This window comes from Nicotiana sylvestris, chromosome 2 (genome assembly GCF_000393655.2).
Source record: "Nicotiana sylvestris chromosome 2, ASM39365v2, whole genome shotgun sequence".
Lineage (NCBI taxonomy): Eukaryota > Viridiplantae > Streptophyta > Magnoliopsida > Solanales > Solanaceae > Nicotiana > Nicotiana sylvestris.
In genome coordinates, this window is record NC_091058.1 from 109,388,349 (window position 1) to 109,403,260 (window position 14,912).

Genomic DNA, 14,912 nt, shown 5'->3' on the forward strand with positions numbered 1-14,912 from the left:
TGCATTGCATTCGACATACACACTTGACATGTAGGCATAGAGATGTATTTTCCTCATGCCATTTGAATATGAAACATTTACCTGTTCAAAGTTTTAGGAAAGATCACAGTTTTACAAACTTACTCATATTTTGGTGATTTTGGTAACAAATTTGAGTTTTCACTGATATACTTGAAAAGCATACCTATTTTTCATAACCGTGAGCGAGCTGAGCATTTTATATTTGAGTTACTTCTTTTATCACTTTTATTATGTTGTCATGAACTGTTATTGGCTATTGGTGTTGGACTCCGACCTTCGTTCCAACTCATCACTACTGTCAACCTAAGATTAGGTTTATTACTTATTGAGTACATATGGGCGGTTGTACTCATACTATACTTCTGCACATTGCATGCAGATGTTGGATGCTGATGTTGCTATGTACAACAGGAGCTGGATATGAAGATGTACTTACGTTTTGGTCATATCTGTCTCTTAATCTTGGTAGCTTTAGAATTTAATCTATTCATATATATATATATATATATTTCAAACAAATGATGTACTTTATTTCATACCCATTTTGTAAATTCTAAATCTTAGGATCTCATGATTTGTACTGTAAAGACCCGACCGGTGATTTTGAGCTCTAGCACGTCATTTGGTAGTTTGAGGCCATGAGTAGCTTCACTTCAGGCATTATGACTTGCACGCATGGTCGGAATTGAATTCCGTGAAGTTCAAAGTTGATTTCGAAAGAAAATTCTCATTTTAGAAGCTTTAAGTTGAAAGAATTGATTAATGTTTGGTTTTTGAGTAACCAACCTCGGAATCAGGATTTAAAGGTTCTAATAGATTCGTATGATGATTTTTGACTTGAGCGTGTGTCCGGATCGGGTTATGGATGACCTAAGAGCGTTTCAGTGCCTATTGTAGAAGTTGGCATATTGGAAGAATTTCATAAATTTGGATTGCAGTGCATTTTAATATTATCGATGTACGTTTGGGATTTCGAGTCTAGAAATAGCTCCGTATGGTGATTCTGGTATTGGGAGCGCGTTCGGAAGTGGATTCGGAGGTCCGTAGGTTATTTTGGGGTCATTTGGTGAAAGTTAGAAATTTGAAGGTTTTTGAGAAGTTTGACCGGAAGTGGACTTTTTGATATCGGGGTCGGATTCCGATTCCGGAAGTTGGAGTAGATCCATAATGTTGAATGTGACTTGTATGCAAAATTTGAGGTCAATCAGACGTGATTTGATAGGTTTCGGCATCGAATGTAGAAGTTTGAAGTTCTAAAGTTCATTAAGCTTGAATTGGGGTGCGATTCATGATTTCGATGTTGTTTTATGTGATTTGAGGCCTCGAACAAGTTCGTGTCATGTTTTGGGACAGGTTGGTGTGATTGGACGGGGTCCCGCGGGCCTCGGGTGTGTTTCGGATCATTTTAGGCTACTTTGGATGCTGATTTACTGATGTATGGTGTTGTTTTTCGCATTGGCGAGGATCCTCTTGCGCTCGCGACAAAGGATTTGGCTTCTGGGATTTTGCGTTCGCAAAGAGAATCTCGCGTTCGCGAAGAAGAAAATCTCTGTTGCACAGGTCTGACTTTGGAGGCTCATATCTTGCAATCTATAAGGAATTTAGAGATGATCCAAAAATAAAAGTTGCAATCTTTTGTGTCTAGTTTTCACAAAAATAAACCATTTAGCATTTGAATTTATGTACTAAAATTTATGGCTGGTAAACTATAGGCTATCCGGGAAGAAGAAGAAGAAATTTGGGTTGCATGGGGCTGACTTTGGTAGCCTATATCTCGAAATCTCTAAGGAACTAGGAGATGACAAAAACATGTAAGTTGTAGATCTTGGTATCTATTTTTCAAAAAGTTAAACTATTTGTCATTTGGAGTTCTGTACAAAAAGTTATGACCATTATATTAGAGGTTGTCTGAGAAGAATTTGGAAATGGCTTTTGAGAATTTTGTTCATCGAACGTGATGAGAGGCCCGCGAACGCGAAGAAGGGTTTGTGGGAAGTGTATAAGTTTGCAAAGATGCATTTGGCTTAATTCATTCATTTCCTCTATGGGAGACGCACTAGGAACAATTTTGGAGCTCCATCTTCATCATCTATGTCAAGGTAAGTAATTCCCACCTATTGCAAGTTAAAACTTGGATTATATATAGATTTTAACATGGAAATTCATGGAAAATTAGTGAAAATTTAGGGGTTTTGGTAGCAAACCTAAAAACTGGTATTGTTAGATTTTGACCACGAATTTGGGATAGAATTGAGAATATATTATATATTTGAGTTCGTGTTATTATGGGTAATGTTTATATTCAAAATTTTTTGGAATCCGGGCACGTGGGTCCGAGGGTGATTTTATCAACTTTTCGAGCGGAGTTGGGAAATTCTTTAAATCGAATTGTTGTGAGTATTAGAGTATATTTTTATAGGTTTACACATTTATTGACTAGTTTTGGAGTATTGAGAATCGATTTGAATTGTTGAAAAAGCTTGAGAGCCGGTTATGGAACTTCAGAGGGAAGTTAGTCTCCTTTCTAACCTTGTAAGAGGGAATTAACCCCATAGGTAAAATAATTCAATATGTGCTTATATTTGTGGGGGCTATGCGCGCACGAGGTGACGCGAGTCCGTGCGTAGCTACTATTATGCTTAAGTCCGGGTAGTCTAGGACCCAAAAGCATGCTATACTTACGATATTTGTAACCTTATTGTCAATTTAAATTACTTAAATTATATCGAACTTGGTAAATGGATTTCTAAAAGGTTAAACTTCATTCTCTTGACTAGAAAAAGGGGATAATTTCCTTGGATAATTGCTCCTTGATGAATCCTTGATTTGGTTGTTTGAATGTGTTTTCCTTTTGTAAAACGGGTAAATAGATGCATCTATGGTTCGCGCCGTTCGACCCTTTGGCAGTGCACAGTTTAAATATTATGTTGGATCGGACCGTACGACCTCGACATGATTTGCACACGACTTAATTGATTGTTTTGGAATTTTTGATAATTGATGTGGCCTCCTGGGCCGGAGATATAAATTGTTAAAAGATGAAAATAAATTTGGAAATCTCCTATTAACAAAAGAATTGTTTAGCTGGTTCATGTTATTGAGTTTACAGCTGCCTTATAAAATCCATAATTTATCATATTATTGGTATATTATTATTGGCCATAGTAAGTGTCGGAGTTGTCCTCTCGTCACTACTTATTCGAGATTAGACTGGATACTTACTGGGTACGCTATTTTTTCGTACTCATACTACATTTGCTGTACATTTTGTTGTACATACACATGTATGTCTAGTGGCCTTGTGGGCGCATCGGCGTGGTTGCTATAGGGACTTAGGTGAGCTGCATCTTATGAGACAATCCGCAACCAGCAGAGTCTCCTTTAGAATACTTGTATTTTATTTTTTGTCCAAATTTATATTCTGGACAGTTATTGTATTTTATTTTATTTCCTAGTAAATGCTCATGCACTTGTGACACCGGGTTTTGGGATTATTATATGATATTCAGTATTGAAATTGGAAAACATTCTTATTATTCTGTAAAGTTCATCTTTTACCAGTTAAGTTGAAGGAAATTTATGATTTCAAAAATATTAAAATGAGAATTTAATTAACTATTTAGTGTTGACTTTCCTGACAGTGGTGTCCGGTGCCATCACGACCTTTAACGGATTTTGGGTCGTGACAACATGGTATCAGAGCACTAGGTTCACTTAGGTCTCACGAATCATGAGCAAGTCTAGTAGAGTCTTGCGGATCGGTACGAAGACATCTGTACTTATTTTCGAGAGGTTACAGGGCTGTTAGGAGCACTTCCCTTCTTGATTCCTCATCGTTCAATTTGATTCCTTTGAGGCTTATGCCTTTGTTTCTTTCCTATTCGATCTTATGCGATGCGAAGAGCATGTTATAAATCAGGAATTGAGGAATTGTAAGGGTACTACTGATGTGGTGCAGGATGTTTCTCCCTGCGTATCTGATTGGGCTATTGTCGTCGTCTTGCGGAAGGTCGTTCTATCGTTTCAGCTTAGTATCAATATTACCTAAGGTTTTGAGATTTGGCATCGATGGTTATGATGATTCGTGCATTACTATTGCACCGTGTTTGTGTAATGGTAGGATGCTTGCCTATGCGTCGAAGCAGTGAATAACTTGGAATAAGGTTTACTTGATGTATGATTCAGAGATTTGGTATTTTAATTCCAGCAAAGGAAGGGAAATCAGTCTATGTTGATGGAGTAACAAGACTTGGTATTTCGAGCGTGGTGGAATTTTCATCTATGATGTGGCGTCGCCATCTTTGCTGAATGTGTTAAGTTATCCGGTGTTATAGTCTTCATCAATTTGCCTTCAGGGTAGGGTATTGTGAAATAGTACCGGGGAAGCGGCTGTCAGAGATCACAGTATGTGGTGGTTCAGGATTGAATCGGTGTTCCGGGTATTGAGGGCTCAAGGAATATGATCTTCGGGGAGGTTTAAAGTTGGTGGCAATCTATTGGTTCAAATTCTACAGAGATAGATATTGATTTAAGTTAACAACTGGGCAACGAAGTATAAGAAAGGACATGTGGGAGGTGTCTTGCGGTGGTTAAACTTCTAGAAGGCCAAGTGTGAGAAACAGGAGTCGAGCAGTTGCTCAAAGGAGTGAGTTTGACCAAAGTGGGAGAGTGGCAAGGTAGCATATGGGTTCTGTGGTAGGATGACTACACGCCTTGAGAAAAGTTTAGAGTGATTTGGGATTCATGGTGGACAATGACTAGGTCTACGGACTTAATTTGGAATATTGGCTATTATATGGGGGAGATTGGATACGACAGAAAAGAGTTTCTTGATACGAAGAGGGGTACAACATGACTTTGGATTGGAATGTACTGTCGCACCTTTTAGTTTATGTCCATGAGGAGTGAGCAGACTTGTACGGCTGGTGAATGAGCACGAACTCAGGAAGGGTTACTGATTTGGTAGTAATTGTACCCAGTGCACCAACATTGGAAGATGTCAGCATGTAATTTCCATAGGTGGGTTATCTCCTGTAAGTAGGTCAGCGGTCGCATGGTTGACGAAGCTTTTACAAAGAATTCTACTGGCTATCTGGTGAGAGGTTGAATATGTAATGGCTAGTGATTCAGAGTGTCCATGAAATGGTTAACATGAAGATTTCGAGGAAATTGGCGGGTTGATTGTGCAAGATCATGTCAATAGGGGACAATGAGTCTTGGTGGATTCTAGAATTATGCAATGGTAGCTTCAAGCTAAGTGGGAGATCCCCACCACCTGCGATAGGATTGTATGGTTGTCTACTTGTGAGATTTCTGGTTATCGGCATATTGGTGGATTATTACGACTAAGGAAAGAGGACATCAGTGGTGATTTGAGCGAAAGATTTGAGGAATGTGTGCTATAATTGGCCTTATCAATTCATGTCCAGGCTTTGGGAAGATTTAGGATTTATGCTTCGGGTAGAGGTGATTTACAACGAAAGTGATTTAGCCGGGTGCTTCTTTGAGAAGGTGTTCATGTGCTAGCAGAGCCTTAGAGTTTTAGTATATTTGGGACCAAGCCAGAGTGGGTGACTCTCAACAATGGTCCTAGTGGATTCAAAAGTTAAAAATGTGGTGCCTAAAGATTTCGAGTCCGTAGTATGGCTAAGCACCGAGCTTTTACAGCAGATTATGAAAAGGGGCTTGGAGTGTTCTTTGTTATCTTTGGTCTGTGGTGTAGTATGAGAGGAATGGAAGGAAATAACATTGGATTCATAGAAGAGTTATCAGAATGGGTGTACCAGTTGAAGATGCGAATGTGCGCACAAGGAGGGTATGAAATGGTTCGTGGGTTTTGAGACAATGTGGTCTCGTGAAATGGGGTCAATCAGGACGAGTGCGGATTGAGTTCGCTATGTTTTGAATGGAGCTCTTATTATTCCTAAGGCAAGTCCAAGGTAAATTAGGATAAGTCAGATCGGTTAACAGTGGTTGAATCGGCATAATGATGGCAATGATCATCTCCTTCAGTGTGTTGAGGTACTCATGTGATTTGCGATGGTTGACGGTCGCCGTAATTGATTTTATTTGGAGGCTTTCGAGTACTATGGCTTGTTATATGCAGATGGATTTCGGAAGAGTTATGATGGTTTAACCACTACTTGAGGTTGGTACTTTCTGCGGATATGAGAATTCAGTCACGTATTGCAATAGTTCTCTTGAGATGAGTTAAGTAAAAGGTTCCTATATGATGAAGTGCTTAATCTATTAGTAGTTCAGTGGTTATGATAAAATTCTTGTACAATTTCATATTGGCATGATTAGGTGCAGTGGGCAACATGAAAATTTGAAAGTTGAGGATCAAGGTTGCCGTTTGGTTTTGGCAGGAATGTCACGAGCTCATATGGTTAGAGTCAGCTTTTTTGGCATCACCTGAGATCGATGTCTGGTATGAGAGGCTTTGCATACTGATTGTGGATTCTTGAATTAATTTACAGCATTCGTGTGGCCAGTAGTATGGATGTGCAGACTCGTTGTCTGGTAGGGGAAGGTCGGGGGAGCGTGTCCCACGGAAAGATTGTATAGGTGTGACAGATAGTCACTTAAATGATTAAAGATTGAAACCAAGTATGGAGATTGTGGTACTATCATTGATGTGAGAATTTATGCCTGAAGGGCGCTCAGTTAATTTAGTTATGGATTGTGGGTTTGTTCCGGATATGATGGTTGTTCTTGTGTGTTATGGAAAAAGGGTTATTATGGACCCTTGAAAGGTTATTAGCCTAGTACAGTGCGATCAGAATCGGCTTGAGGTCCATGGATAGATCTAAATATGAATAGACAAAATTACAGAATAATGCACTCCATAAGTTGACCTTGCACTATTTTAGCTCAATTACAAGTTTGCAATTATGTAGCCAAATATCAATAAGATCTTTTCTTTTCTCATTCCCTCTAATTATAACAACCTCATTTATTCCTACCTACACCTATTGTAGCTCTCTCCTCATTTTTCACCCATAAATATTTAATTTAATTAATGAAAAAGAATCATATGCAAACAAAACTGAAAAGAAAAATCAGTTCATCATTCAGTCAACACTCATTCGTGACTTCTTCCATAACCATTTTTTTTATTTTTTTTGTATATCTTCAGGTTTATACATACCTATCACAACTGCAAAACGCAAAAACAAACGCGAGAAACCTAAAATCTCATCTCCTTTAATGCTAATCTTGTTAAATTTTGATTATGATTTTGTGAGAAATTTGGAGTGGGTATTGTTTGAACTTATTATATATAAACTAAGTAGGTTGTATACAAAGTTTGAAGTTATTTGCTGGAGATTTGGACGTTTTATACAAGAATTGCAAGTGAAAATCGTACAAAACATTCGTCAGTGATGCTTATACACTTTTATACAATGTTATACACTTTTATACAAAGAGGTACAGTATGTATATAGTTTTATAAAAGTGTATAAAGATGTATAATCACAGAGTGAAAATATTCTTGATACACTATGTATATAGATGTATAAGAAGAATGAGAAGAAGAAGAAGAAGAAGAAGAAGAAGAAGAAGAAGAAGGAAGAAGAAGAAAATGCGAGAAATTCACCAAATACCTGTAAATAATATATCAACCTTGGATATAATAGTGTATAAGTTGTGTTTATACACTATTATATACTATTTATACAATATTATACAAATGAATCCTATCAATGGAGCTTCACATGTTCTTCTTCTTCTTCCTTGGGCATCCTCTGAAATTTAACTCAAATATAGCCTAAATCTACTCCAAATAACTTGAAATTTAAGTTTTGAACTCATCTTGATAATTTCAATCAATTGAGACAACACCCATTCCAAACAACTAACAAATCGGAAAACTCAATTTCTGAAATTTAAGTCAAATATAGCCTAAATCTACTCCAAATCACTTGAAATTTAAGTTTGAACTCATCTTGATGATTCCAATCAATTGAGACAACACCCATTCCAAACAACTAACAAATCGGAAAACTCAATTTCTGAAATCGAATCTTCGAACCATTTGTAATGGTGACTTTTATTTTTCAAATCTTTAGTTAACCAATGAAATCCGAAAAAGAATTGAAGGAGAATAAAAATAGTAGAGAAATTTTGTGGTGCAAATGCTGACATGGGAAGGAGAAGAAGAACGAAGAGAAAAGGGGGAACGAAGAGAAAAATGGTGGGCTAACTGGTGAAAATTAATTTTCAGATTACGTACAACCTGGGTTATACTGGGTAATGACTTCAAACATGAGCCATTTTCTGATGGGTTGTTGGGCCAAGTGACAAGGGATGTAATTCTCCCATATGAATATAGGCTCTATATCAGGCCGGATGCGTTCATTTCAGCATAACGCTCCCTATGGAGGGGTATTCGGACGCTGGATGATACTTCATCGTTGTCTATTTTGTGTAATACTATATTATGCTATGTAGGTTGTGAAACGGCTTGATCAATTACATATGTGTTGAAGTTCCGCGTAGCGATGGTGTTATATGAGCAAGATGGCTCTCGATATGCAGATCATATATCGCACCTTAGTTGTGCTTGAGTTTTGTAGCGTATGGCGCTATCCGTCTCCCCAGGGATGGTATTATGCAGTTGGCGTGCTTGTGGTCGATATTAAGATATTTCGTAGTTATGAGCATTTTAGCTTGGTCAAGTATTTCCTTATAGGGTATTATGTGTGGATCGGGTTGCGCGCCGCAACAGTGTGATGTTGAGTACAGTTTCCCATATCTATTCTTGTGTGTTTTTCTTATCATTTATGAGGAATGTTCATAACATCTTTTCGCTTATTAAATTATTACTTGGGTTGAGAAGTTCTTTCCAGAGCTCATTTCTCCTTATGCATCGCATTCAAGGTTGTGGCTTATTAGCACTCTATGGCGTCATATGAGACTTTTTGCAGTGTCTGAGGTGGCTTATCGCCTGAGCAGCTTGTACTTGGTGAGGCAAGATTATTAGACCTGGGATCAGTACGATCAGATTTATATGAGGCACATTAAAGAGTAAACATCGATATTCAAACAAGTATGAGGTAATGGTTCTTGTCGGGAGAAGAGACTCTATGAATTGTGATTCGGCAGTTGGTTATGAGTTTTTACACATCTGTTCTATCGTAGCAGTATTGCGAGAGTTGAAACAAGATTATATGCTTCATGAGGTGTGTTGAGGGCATCAGATTCGTAGAATTTTGACAATTGGCTTCAGAGAATGATATTATGGTCACGTGAATTATGCGGTGCATGGTGTGAATTCGGCAAGGGCGTGCAATCATGTGTTTGGTACAGTGTGTAGTGACTGATATGGTGTTCGTATGTTGAAAGTGGGGCTGGTGGAAAATTTCGAATGTTGGAATTTGGCTCTAAGGTTAATTTGCCTAAACAAAAGGGGAATCTTCAGATTTGCTCGAGAAAATGTGCTCAACTGAGTTGTGGTAGCACGGGTAGGTGCACGAGGTGTTAAATAGTGATTTCAGACAACTCCAGCGCAGTTCTTAGCACATTCGAGGACGAACATATGTTTAAGTGGGAGAGAATGTAACGACCCGACCGGTCATTTTGAGCTATAGAGCGCGGTTCGGTAGTTTGAGGCCATGAGTAGCTTCACTTCAGGCATTATGACTTGCACACATGGTCGAAATTGAATTTCGGGAAGTTTAGAGTTAATTTGGAAAGAAAATTCTCATTTCGGAAGCTTTAAGTTGAAAGAATTAACTAATGTTTGATTTTTGACTAAACGACCTCGGAATCGGGGTTTGAAGGTTCCAATAGGTTCGTATGATGATTTTGCACTTGGGTGTATGTCCGGATCGGGTTTTGGATGACCCGGGAGCATTTCAGCGCCTATTATGGAAGTTTACATTTTGGAAGAATTTCATAAATTTGGGTTCTAGTGCATTTCAATGTTATCGATGTCCGTTTGGGATTTTGAGTATGGGAATAGCTCCGTATGGTGATTCTGGTATTGGAAGCACGTCCGGAAGTGGATTCGGAGGTCCGTAGGTCATTTTGGGGTCATTTGGCGAAAGTTAGAAATTTGAAGGTTTTTGAGTGGACTTTTTGATATTGGGGTTGGATTCCAATTCCGGAAGTTGGAGTAGATTCGTAATGTCGAATGTGACTAGTGTGCAAAAATTGAGGTCAATCAGACGTGATTTGATGGGTCTCGGCATCGAATGTAGAAGTTTGAAGTTCTAAAGTTCATTAAGCTTGAATTGGGGTGCGATTCATGATTTCGATATTGTTTGATGTGATTTGAGGCATCGAACAAGTTCGTGCCATGTTTTGGGACATGTTGGTGTGATTGGACGGGGTCCTTGGGGCCTTCGAAGTGTTTCGGGTGTGTTTCGGATCATTTCGAGCTACTTTGGATGCAGATTTACTGATGTCTGGTGTTGTTCTTCGCGTTCGCGAGGATCCTCTCGCGTTCGCAAAGAAGGATTTGGCTTCTGGGATTTTGTTCATCGCATTCGCGAAGAGACTCTCGCGTTCGTGAAGAAAGAAATCTCTATTGCACAAGTCTTCGGATGCTCATATCTCTCAATCTATAAGAAATTTGGAGATGATCCAAAAGTGAAAGTTGCAGTCATTTGTGTCTAGTTTTCAAAAAAGTAAACCATTTAGCATTTAAGTTTGTGTACAAAAATTTATGGCTGGTACACTACAGGCTGTCCGAAAAGATGATGAAGAAATTTGTGTTGCACAGGGATGACTTTGGCAGCTTATATCTCGAAATCTATAAGGAACTTGGAGATTACCAAAATACGAAAGTTGTAGATCTTGGTTCTAGTTTTCAAAAAATTAAACCATTTGTCATTTGGAGTTTTGTACAAAAAGTTAAGACCATTATACTAGAGGTTGTCTGAGAAGAATTTGGAAATGGCTTTTGAGAATTATGTTCACCGCGAATGCGATGGGAGGCCCGTGAACGCGAAGAGGGGTTCCTGGCAGTGTATAAGTTTGCAAAAATGGGTGTGGCTCATTTCATCTCATTTCCTCCATGGGAGACGATATATGAGTGATTTTGGAGCTCCATCTTCATCATCTATGTCAAGGTAAGTGATTCCCACCTATTGCAAGTTAAATACTTGGATTATATATAGATTTTAACATGAAAATTCATGAAAAATTAATGAAAATTTGGGGTTTTGGTAGAAAACCTAAAAATTGGTATTTTTAGATTTTGACCACGAATTTGAACATGGAATTGAGAATAAATTATATATCTGAGTTTTTGATGTTATAGGTAATGTTTATATTCAAAAAATTTCGAAATCCGGGCACGTGGGCTCGATGGTGATTTTATCAACTTTTCGAGCGGAGTTGGAAAAAATATTTAAATCGAATTGTTGTGAGTATTAGAGTATATTTTTATGTGGTTGCACATTTATTAGTTTTGGAGCGTTGAGCATCGATTTGAATTGTTGGAAAGGCTTGGGAGCCGATTATGGAACTTTAGAGCAAAGTAAGTCTCCTTCCTAACCTTGTAAGAGGGAATTAACCCAATAGGTGAAATAGTTCAATATGTGCTTCTATTTGTGGGGGCTATGTGTGCACAAGGTGACGAAAGTCCGTGCGTAACTACTATTATACTTAAGTCCGGGTAGTCTAAGACCCAAAAACATGTTATACTTGCGATATCTGTAACTTTATTGTCAATTTAAGTTGCTTAAATCATACCGAACTTGGTAAATGAATTTCTAAAAGGTTAAACTTCGTTTTATTGACCGGAAAAAGGGGATTTACATTTTCTTGGATAATTTCTCCTTGATGAATCCTTGATTTGGTTGTTTGAATGTGTTTTCCTTTTGTGGAACGGGCCGAACGCCTCAACAGATTAAATAGATGCATCTATGGTTCACGCCGTTCGACCCTCCGACAGTGCACAGTTTAAATATTATATTGGATCAGACCGATGACCTCGACATGATTTGCGCATAACTTAATTGATTATTTTGGATTTTTTGATAATCGATGTGACCTCCTGGGCCGGAGATATAAATTGTTAAAAGATAAAATTAAATTTGGAAATCTCCTATTAATAAAAGAATTATTTACTTGCTTCATGTTATTGAGTTTATAGTCGCCTTATAAAATCCATAATTTATCATATTATCGGTATATTATTGTTGGCCATAGTAAGTGTCGGAGTCGACCTATCATCACCACTTCTTCGAGATTAGACTGGATACTTACTGGGTACGCGTTGTTTTCGTGCTCATACTACACTTGTTGTACATTTTATTGTACATGCACATGTATGTCTAGTGGCCTTGTGGGCGCAGCGGAGTGGTTGATACAGGGTCTTAGGTGAGCTGCATCTTATGAGACGATCCGTAGCCAGCAGAGTCTCCTTCAGAGTACTTGTATTTTCTTTTCTATCCAAATTTATATTCCGGACAGTTATTGTATTTTATTTTATTCCTAGTAAATGCTTATACACTTGTGATACCGGGTTCTGGGATGATTATGGGATATTCAGTATTGAAATTGGAAAATATTATTATTATTCTGTAAAGTTCATCTTTTACTAGTTAAGTTGAAGGAAATTTATGATTTAAAAAATATTAAAATGAGAACTTAGTTTACTATTTAGTGTTGGTTTGCCTGACAGTGGTGTCCGTGCCATCATGACCTTTAACGGATTTTGGGTCGTAATATATACTACCAGTCCTTGAGAAATGTATAAAGATTCCGTTACTTTATCATTCATTTGTCTCAATAAATTTTATTAAATTGGATAATTGTTAAGTGCTTACCTAACGAATTAGGTTAGGTGCCATCACGATTAGCTGAATTTTGGATAGTGATAGCAGACTTAGACCGAGACGAGGCTACCAGCCGAGTGGAAGCACTCATTAGACCTCCCAACCTCCTTTCCGTCACGGCAAGCCCTCCATTCACTTAAGAATTTCATAGTTCAAAGTACCAGAATTCAACAACTCAAGTTTGGATTTCAGGTTGGATTAAACAATGAAATCTTCAAATTAATTATAGTACCTTAATAAGTCATCTTCCAGATATAGTACCTTAATAAGTCATCTTCTAGATATCTATACTGCATAATGCAAGTTAACATAATAAAAACAAGGAATTTTACCTCGCAAAGGTTACCATCTTATTTATTTTAAATAAATACCATTTAAAAAAATTATATTCTATAGATATCTTTTAATGTTTATAGCAAAATATCTAATTTTGGTTATCTCCTAATCATAAGCCACTAAATACACTATTCAGTTACACTATTTTTTTCTCTCTCTACTTTGATACATGCCATTCTCTTCCCCCATTCCTGAAAACACGATGCTCAATCTCAAAATTTCTCTCACCCACATCACCTACGTTCTTTCCGATCCCAATTACTATTTAGAGTGGTTAATGATTAAAGTTTTCCTTCTCCAGTTCATGCCGATGCACTCCTCAAGGGTACAAATGTAGAAGGTGTCGACGTTTGTGACTCCCAAAATAATAATGTTGCTGCTGAGCATATTTCCTTTAGGGAACTGGTATCCGGAGGTGTTTCCCCATTGGATCTGATGGCTGTTACATTATGCGAGGAGAATGCAATACTTGGTCTGTATTTTCTATGCTGCCGGAAAGTAGGCTTTCTTCTCTTCTATCCAATCTCAAAGTTTGGTGGATCCTGTTTTACAAGCCCAGTTCTTGATTTTCTATCGCGAATTATCTCTAACTTTCTTCATTTCTCTATTGGGAATTTTTCTGGGCTGATTGTTGTTTCTGAAGTTGGTGTGGAACTGAGGAAATTGGGGTCTGAAGAGTCGGGTGTGGGATTGTATTTGCATGTATTTTATTGTATTTATTGTCTTTTTTTTATTGTATTTCAATGTATCTCGTTGTATTCCTTGTATTTCGTTGTATTCACTGTCTCGTTGTATTTCATGAATGTATTCATATATTTTTTTTAATTAATATAATTTATGTATTCAGATGTATTATATAATTTCTCTGAAGATTGCTATGTTTTTGTTTGTTTTTCGGCTAAGAATCTTTTTTATAACTGAAAATACAAAATTGTGTATTATAATTGAGTTTGTTGAGTTATATTAGGAGTCTATTATGTTAATTGATTCACTTTCCATTTAAAAATAGTGTAATCCCCTGTTTCATGTCGTGAATACAGTGGAATACAATAATATGTCCAGCTGTAATCCCATGTTTCACGCCATGAATACAGTCGAATACACTCGAATATAACAACTGATTAGCTGGACTTCCCTGATTCACGCCTATTTTTTGCTATTGTATTCATGAATACAGTAACTTAAATACATCTAATACATCTTATAACAACAGAAAACGTATCTACAATCCGTAATATAGCAAATGACATCTATAAATAGCTAATTACCACTAAAAGATAGTGCTTTATGAAAAATTCTCTAAAAACAATAGTAGAACTAATTAATAACTTTCCGGGTCGTTTGGTTATATTTTATGCCCAAAGAGTCTATATCTAAAAAAAACAGAAATGAAAGAAAAAGAAGAAAAAAAACTAAATACGCAACAAAATGGGGAGGTCAAATGTAATATACTAATTTCCCTCCTTATATACTTCAAAGTCATACGGTTACTCTCAAGAATCGTCTCTAGTTCTTTGTGCTTTTTCAGTTACTCCTTTCAATTCCTCAATTCAACGACATCGTTCTGTAATTATTCAACGCATTCTAGCGGGCACCACGTCCACGTCCTTTGGCAAGAGCAGCAGTTTCTTCTCGGACTTCTTTTAATACTTTAGCTCTGTTCGCTTGTTCCCAGTTGGGTACTTGGGCCCAACATACCTGTATCCAACGCATAATGTGCAACGCTTCTCAAAAGGTTCACTCCCGCTCCTTAAGAGAACTAAT